Source organism: Tetrao urogallus (genome assembly GCF_951394365.1).
Source record: "Tetrao urogallus genome assembly, chromosome: 4".
Classification (NCBI taxonomy): Eukaryota; Metazoa; Chordata; class Aves; order Galliformes; family Phasianidae; genus Tetrao; species Tetrao urogallus.
The window spans coordinates 9,559,542-9,568,151 of record NC_136817.1 but is presented as its reverse complement, the minus strand read 5'-3'; positions in this window follow the sequence as shown (position 1 = coordinate 9,568,151).

Here is an 8,610-nt window from a genome sequence, read left to right as displayed (position 1 = left end):
CTGTGTAAGCATTTTACATGCTATGCTTCCTCACACCATAGAAGCCCATAGTAAACATTTTTATAGCTCTTGCTCTGAGAACAAAAACTGTGTGCATGTAGTAGCAATAAGTGCTGTATTGCAGCTTGACAGAAACAATGAGCATCAAAAGAAAGCTGGTTGAGGTTGTTTTTATTGCTCAGAGAGGTGGCTCATACTTGGGGGTGCTGAGCCCCATTCCTACCAAACTTCGTTCGGTTTGTTATAATCTTTGTGTTCTTCTGCCTTAGCAGTAAGTGTCATTAAAAAAACAAACAAACAACAAAACAGCATTGAGAGAAGACTCTTGGACAAATGAGCAGAAATTTAGGCTGTTGTGAAGCTCCTCTCAGAGCTGGCAAAATCCCCATAGGTGGCTATGGCACAGGTATTCAAACGGATGAGAATCTTTAGGGTCTAATGAGGAACAGAATAGCTATGGAAAATCAGAACAAGCAGTTTGTGTCACAGTACTTTCCCTCTGAGAGGGGCGCGTTGAAAATGGGACCGAATGTGAAAAAGAGCAGGGAAAAGGATCTACAAGACCCTTTACAAGCCAATAGCCTTCCCCCCACCCCACCATTTCTTGCCTTGTCATTGTTGTCTTAATAATGAAAACATCTCTAATAATCAGTTTGCATGCTGATGCTGTCCTAACCCTGTTCTGCTATTTGCAGGCACACAGTTGTATATCTATTAAAAAGTGTTTACTGAGATCCTCATCAGCTAGAAAGTGTTGCAGCCATCACAGCATAATAATAATTCTAAATGAAGCCTAAATAAAGTATAGTGTACGCAATTAATATAGTAACTCTGAACCAAAAGGTCTGACTGCTTTCTCTGCAAGCAGAAATTTGAAGAGATGCTGGAAGGGTAATTACAGTGTTATTCCTACCCATTGTGTAGAGAAAGTCATGCTGTTTCCTTTATTTATAGTAAATAATTAGTGTCTCAACAGAAATATGGCCTAATGCCCCTGCACTTGTTTGTAAATACCTGGAATAATGCTGAAGCAAAATCAGGCTCCTGAGCACCACAAAGTTCTCCTACTTACAGGGTAAAGCCTCTGTGATTAAACTGTTTTTACAGACAGAGCTACTGCAATAAAAGTCTAAGGTTGATATTTGTTGGTTGTTAGTCTGTAGTTATCTGGTAGATTAAACATTCTGTGATAGATAGATGTGTGCTCTTAATAATACTATTTCAAATTTAGCCATTTTCAATAATAATTCCCAGTGGAATAAAGCTCTAATTTCTACACCTGGCCGTAGGGTTTCTGACACTGTAGGACTTGCTGACTGCTTCTTAACCTCTAGAGTTCTTCAGGTATGTGGCAAACAAACCACAAGGGATATGTATTAGCCCAGGGTAACTGATGCATGAAGAACAGAAGCTCAGCATATGGGGTGCATCTCAAAGCCTATTATCTCTCAGTTTCCAAAAAAATCTAGTAGTTTCAGGATAAGCCATATATATATATATATGTATGTATGTATAAGGAGATATATATATATATATATATATATAAGGATAAGCCATATATATATATATATATATATATGGCTTATCCTTATATATGTATCCTTATATATATATGCTTCGTGTCAGAGGTCCTCTATACAATGCTTCTGAAGGAAACTAGAAATGCATCATCAGCTTCAGCTGTGATCACAGTGCACTGTGGTTTGCTTCAAACTCATTTACCCTGCATTAACAGCAGATGTCGTGTCCTGTAGTAGGAAGATGGCGAGACTAAATGAGATGGGGAGAAAGGCTGTGCTTGACAATATACTTGAAATCCCAGGGTAAAACTTGAGAGTCTTGTCTTTGTCTGAACTTCCAAATGCTTCTCTGTGCTCAGCAAGTGTCTGCAAAAGCAGGCAGTGAAGCGTTTACCTCCCTCTAGCGCCGGTTCGTGGAAGGGTGACCACCTGCTGCTGCTAGCAATAATTTGCTTAGCTGTTGTGCTGGACACAGGTGAAGTTCATCAAAGTCTCAGTTGTACCCTTTCCCATGCTCATATCAATACACAATTTCGTTTTTTACTTCTTAAAAACATAAGACAATTTATTTAAATAGACACCTGAAACTGCAAGTTGGTGCTCAAAAGTTGGAAAATCTGAGGGTGAAATGCTTCAACCAGGATTTCTTGTGCCTGACCATCAAGGTTTGATGATGTGATTAAATCCAATTTTTACTTGGTTGTTTGGTGAACAAGCGAAAAAAAAAACCAACCCAAAGCATTGAACCAAGCACTGGAGCTGTGCTTCTTTTCTGTCTTTCTCTCCAGTTTTGTACCAACCAGCCTCCCCAGCTCCTGTTTTAGCACAGAAGGGGAAGTACACACAGCTCCTCCAAGCTGAGTGACAACCTAGGAGCTCAGTGGTTTGTTCTGTTGCGTTTGCTTGCAGATGGTACCACCTCGGAGGAGCAGCTACTGCAGGCACTGTTTCCTGTTCGCTGATGTTAAGAGATAAAGCGGTGTCTCTTACAGAGCACAGGCACACGTGGGTTGAGGGGACACATGTAAAGACACAAGGTATGCTGTGCCAAGGGATGCAGGAGCAAATATTGCTTGGTCTGCTGCCTGTGGATTAACTAGCTTATTTCTGGAGTGCTGCCCCTATTGTCACACTCACAGTTCTACTCTTTGGAATGTTTTTTTCTTGATTGCATGCTGCTGTTGCTCTGCTTACTGCTGCAGCAAACAGAAGGTGTGCAGAATGAGAGAAGTAAAGTTTATTCCACAGCCGTGATCAATGAATGGTGTGGGATTTCCTGCGTTCTGGTCTTTACTCCTCCTGGGATGCTGTGGGAGCTGTTGGCTCCTCCAGCTTTACTGGGACAGGAAGAAGGGCTTCTGATGTGTACTGGCTTCATTACACATTCAGTGTCATTTAGATATCTAGAATCTTGCTTATTCAGTGATAAATAATTATCCTTATTTTAAACCTTCTTGAAGTCTCAAAAGATGCAGGTGAGCTCCAACTATGCCCCAGCAGAAGTTTTGTACAGAAAGCTGTGCCATCTGTACTCTATCTCCCCTGTTTGGTATTGACTTCAGCGTGCAAACCAATTAAATTAAGGGGGAAAATATGAGGAAGTGGAAGAAAAGAGAGAATTATGCATATCCAGATGGTAATTTCCACGTTTCTTTCTCCCTCCGTAGTTAACATACAGAGGTCTGCAGAGACTTCATAGATCACCTTCTTGTAAACTGGTTTTCTCCCGCCTTCCTTCTTCGTCAGGCTACTTTAGTTCTTCAGTAGTGACTGGGAAATTCTGTTCTCCACTGAGGGCTACGTGGGAGTAATTAACCATTGGTTAACATGCACTCACGTAATCTAACAGAAGAGGGCACTCAATCAAAAGCAGTAGGGATACTAAAACGCAGAGCAGAGAAAGCATTCCCCAAAAGCTGAAGATGAGCAGGAAGAATTAAATAACGTACGATTTTGCTCACTGGGTTGTTTTTAATAAGCTGAACTGTACAGCTCCTTTTCATTCTGCTCGTTGCAGTGAGCAACTTAGTTCCAGGTCAAACTGCGGTGTTGAGGCTGTTGTGGCAAGATAGAAGCCAAACTTGGAGTTCAAGGCTTGACAGTTCTTGCCAGCAGGTACACAGTCTGGCGTTCTTCTCAGATGCAATCTTTGTTAAACTGATGTTTATGCTTGAGAATACAAACGTGGAACATCAGACTTAGAATCATAGAACGGCCCGGGCTGAAAAGGACCACAACGATCATCTAGTTTCAACCCCCCTGCGATGTGTACGGTAAAATCCTCGAATGAGGTCCCACGTCACTGCAACAATAACGTGACTCTTGTACAAAGTAGTACAGGGCTGGAGGAAACCTCTGTCGCTGTGGCTTCTGTGAAGCTTTTGTTTCTGTGTCCAGAAGGGTACTTGTAGCCGGTAAAGCCCCACGTCTGTCGCTCTGTTCCGAGCCTCCCAGACCAAGGGACGGAAGCGGTTGGCCGTAACGCTCCTTTGTGAGCGGGCTGACGGCGGTCCGCCCGTACCGACAGGACCCCGACAAACGCCACGCTGTGCAGCTGGCCGATTTCGCGCAGCGTGTGCTCTAACGCTGACAACCGCGACTGCTGGATTGCCTCACGAAAGGCACAAAACCTTTAAAGCCGACTGACGCGGCGGGGACTGAAACCGGACAAGCTCCTGCACAGCCCGGTTGAGCGCCGGCGCCGCGAGGCGCTATGAAGCTGCCCCTTCCCGAGGCGGGCGGCGGCTGCGGGCACGGCACCCCGCGGGACGGCTCGCACGCCGAGTGGGGCAACGGTTCCGGCGGGCGCCTGCGCAGGGGCCGAGCGGCCGCGCATGCCCGCAGCGCCCCGCCGAGCGGCTCGAGCGTGTGCAGAGGCGGCGCGGGGGGGGCCGGGCAGGTTGAGCCGCGGCAGCCGCCCCGCCCGCCGGAGCCGCCGCCGCCGTGGGGCGGCCTCGGCTGTGCACGGGCGGCGCCCGGCCCCGCCCGCCGCCGTCCCGGGCGGGCGAAGGAGGCGGCCTCCGCACCGCGGGCACGGTAAGGACGCGGCGCCGGCTCCCGCGGCGGGCGGGCCGGGCGGTGACGGGCGGCCGCCCGAGGGAAGGGGTCGGCGGCGCCCCTGCTCCGCGGCGCTTTCGGTTTCGAGTGCCCCTTCGGCGGGCGGCTCCCGGCGGCTGTCAGCGTCGGCGCGGCCTGCGGGGCGGCGGGGCAGCCCTTGTTTACGCGGGGCGCGGGGAAGATGGCAGCGCGGCGCCGGCCGCTCGCTCTCTCGCTGTCATGCGTGCTGCCGGAGCGGCGCCCGGCCGGCCGCTCCCCTTCCCCCGGCCCGGCTCGGGGTGCCCGCCGCTGGGCTTGTGTTCGGCGGCTCCGGCGCGGAGCGGGTGCGGCCGGCCCACGCGCTGCGCTAGAGGGTCCTCGGCGCTCCCAGAAGTGGGATTCTAGCAGTAGCGCGTCCAGGCTGCTCCGGGGTTTGTGGCCCGAAAGGTGGGGAATGGGGACCGCGTTTCGTGCCGTAATTTTGGGTTGAAACGGTGTGAATGCCGCTGGCGTGTTGGAGAAAGCTTTGTAGCAACGCGCTAGCGTGTGCTGAAAGCTCCTCCTGGGGCTTTGGTACAGCTGCCTGGTTAATTGGGTGCTGAGGAACAGAGAGCTCTGGATCTGGGGTTGTTTGCACGAGCCGTTGCTTCCCGGATCCTGAGGAAGCGAAATAAAAGGCTGCAGGTCCTTGTGGGACCGTGCCGTGGGTCTGAGCCAGGGTTCCCTGCCCTCTGCCTATCTCCATTGCTATCAGCTATTTAGAAAAGGGAGGTGTTGTATGGCCCCTTTGGTGGCACTCTGTTATGAGGTTCCAGCAGTGCCTGCCTCAGAAAGCCCCAGAACGTGAGGCTGTGCATCCCTGTGCTGCGCGGTCGCTTAGACGGGTGAGGGTTTCTATCTCCATAACTTCCTGACTTGAATGCTCTCACCCCTTTGGCCTCTAGAACATCCTTCGAAAATGAATCCGGTCTTGTGCACGCCACTTCCTTTGTTGTTGTGCTGTTTTGTTTTTAAACCCGCATCCTTCACTTTTTTCTTTGCGTTGGTCCCTGCTCTTTTATTATGTAAAGTGATGAATAATTTTTCCCTACTCTGATCCGCTGGGGAGTGGAAACGGATGTTAAGGGCCAACAATTGGCACGGCAGAGAGAGGAGGCCTGGGACCAAGCAGGGCAGTGAGGGGCGAGAGGGGTTTCAGGGCCAGTGGGAAGGGATCCTGTTTGTAGGGTAAAACATGGCAGGGTCCAGATAGGTGTACTGAAGTCACAAAGCTTTCTGCAAAGTGCTGGTGCTTTTTATGTCACCACGAAATTGCATGTCCATAGGATTGATAGGCTTCAGCTATTGAGCTTCCAGAACAAACTTTGGATGGTCAGATTACTTGTTAAATATACGTGGAAGTTGAGTTCCTCGAGATCCTTGCTGTGTTGGTACGCTGTTAGTTGGAGCCACGGTAATAATTCCTGTGTGTTCAGCAGTAGAATGACTGCCTTGTGAGGTGGGGGCTCTGATGCTTGGACACATGTTGTGACAGGACAGTGTGCTCTGAGCACTCCCCTGTTTGAGTTGTTTTTCTGTACCCGTTTGTTGTAGTTGATAAGCTGCTGCAACTAGCCCGGACTGTCTGTTTTGTTTTCCTGAAATACAAAGATTGCCCCACGTCAGCTTGTTGGGTAGACCTTGTGATTCTTTAGCTATGGAGAAGTTGTTTTTTTCTGCTTTTGCAGAAGCTTCTCTGATTCTAGACTTGTTCCGCATTTCAAGAAACCACAATGAACTCACAATTTCTTCTGTCAGGGAAAACATCTTGGAAAGGCTTTTCAGTCGGCATAACGTGTTTCTTTTTAAGTTTGTAGGTCTCAGGGTGAAAGTGACATTTACTGGTGTGCTCGAGGTGCTGCCTGTGCAAGACTGCTGTTGTACCCGTAGGAAGCCTTGGTTGCAGTCAGTGGGATTCGGCAGCAATCTCAGCTGCTGCATTTCTGTCTGTATAACTGATTCTGTGTGCAAGCCAACTTCTTTAGCTATTCTGACCGACCCAAAGGAAGGCCTGCTTGAAAGCCTTGGTGTGTGATAGTGCTGCTGGCCTCGGTCCTGCTCCTGCGGCTGTATCTGTGTAGGTATCAGCATAAATCTATCCTTGGGGTTCTGGATGCCAACCGAATAAAAGGGAGACATTGTTCCGGAGGCTCGTACACGTTTTCTGAGTGCTGCAGGAGCAGCTGCCTCCCATCAGTGTTACCCAGCGTTCCGGGTGTTTTTCTTGTTTTCTGTGTGGGTGCAAGCGTGTGGAGCTTTTTTCAAGCGCCGCGTTTTCTTTTGTTTGCTTACAATTGAAGTAAAACTAAACCGACTTGCACATTTATGCTGAGTTTTGTTTTGAGCCAAACCTGGCGTAGGGGAGGTGACGTGCTGTGCCATCTTTTTCATGCCAACTTATCAACTTCAGTTTTCTAATTCTTTCGAGCTGTGTGCTTGCTTTGCTGTTAAGTGGAGAGCGGTTGTGTGCTGAGGGATTGACTTAAGGTTCTGTTTTTGGATGGCCGTTACGTGCTCAGCACAGCTGTGGCATGCAGTGTTTTTAACCTTGTCTGGTAGTTGCTGAAAGCATCATAGGAGTGTTTGGATTTCTTGTGGGGAGGTGCTTGGGTATGTAGCACAGACCATTTTGCGATTCTATTTCTGAGGGTGAGAGCAGCTCGGTTTCTTTCTGTTTTCCCACAGGATATGTGTTTAAAGAATTAGATATGGTGCAGCAAAGCCCTTTTCCCTGTTGTAAGGGACTTGATGGAGAACAGGCCCAGAGTTGTCTGAGATTCAAGGTGGAGGCAGGAGGATGTCCTGGGGTGTGCTGCTCTGCGATAGGGTAGAAAGCGAATGCTTGGCCACTTCCTTCAACAAGAGATGTGTCTGCAGGACTCTATCTCGTGCACAGCCCACGCCTACCAGGATGTGTGTTGTTCTGTTTGTCTGAGCACTGCTAAACCAGGTTGGGTCAGTGGGCTGCTGTCTTTTTCCACCCTGCAAGGTTGTTGAATAAGTTACTGAATAGGAAGAGTCTCTGTGTGAAGTTGGAATCCTGATTACCAGAGACTCCGTAGCTTTCGTTGATTCCTTTCCTGGACTGTTTTGTGTCATCTGTCTAAATATACCACCTTTTAGCGAACACGAGGGTGTAGTGCCCTAATGATTCTCCCATTTTCTCTTTGAGGGTTTTATTCGTTAGAAATGTTGGCTGTGCCTGGAAAGTGAGGATGATCTAAGAGCGTGTGTGTTCCTTACATCACCCTAACTCTGCTTCTATAGGTAATTGCTTATTCACTTGGAGAGAAATCAGTGCAGAATTCATCTAAGCTTCTTCATTCCTAGAAGCCAAATAAATACATTTCTTTCTTTCTTTCTTTTTTGGCATAATCTGATCTACACATGAAGCGTTCTCTCTTGTTGCAGCTGCGTTAGCCACCTGTGTGGGATTATCATAGGTTCAATATGACCAGACAGGAGTCGTGGTCTAGTATATGAGTATTTATTTGTATTGCTGTACAGCATGGGGACCAGGTTAGGCTATGCAAGAGTGCTGCCTGAAGCTCCCTCTGCTTTTGTATCAATGCGTTATTCCTGAATTGCTGGAATAATGTTGGGGCTTGGAATTGGTTGGAGCCTGCGTTTCCAAACTGAAATAAATTTTCCATTTGTTGGACTCTTTTTTTGTTGGGTTATGATTGTGCTTGGCAGTATTTCTAATGTGGATGATCACGTAAAAGTAGAGCAGTCTGTTTCCAGGATAAGTGTTTTTTTTTCTTTTACTTTTGGTTATTTTTGTCTATGTTGGGCTTTGGAGTTGTACTACAACCATAGAATCATGGGCTTGGATTAGAAGGGTCCCCGAGGATCATCAAGTTCCAACCCTCTGCTACAGGCAGGGCCACCAGCCTATAGATCTGGTACTACACCAGATCAGGTTGGCTTATCCAACCTGCTCCAATGCGTTGATCTCAGTGGAGTTAGCTGCAAGGGTAGTTGATATCAGATTGGCTTCTTATGTCTGATGTGG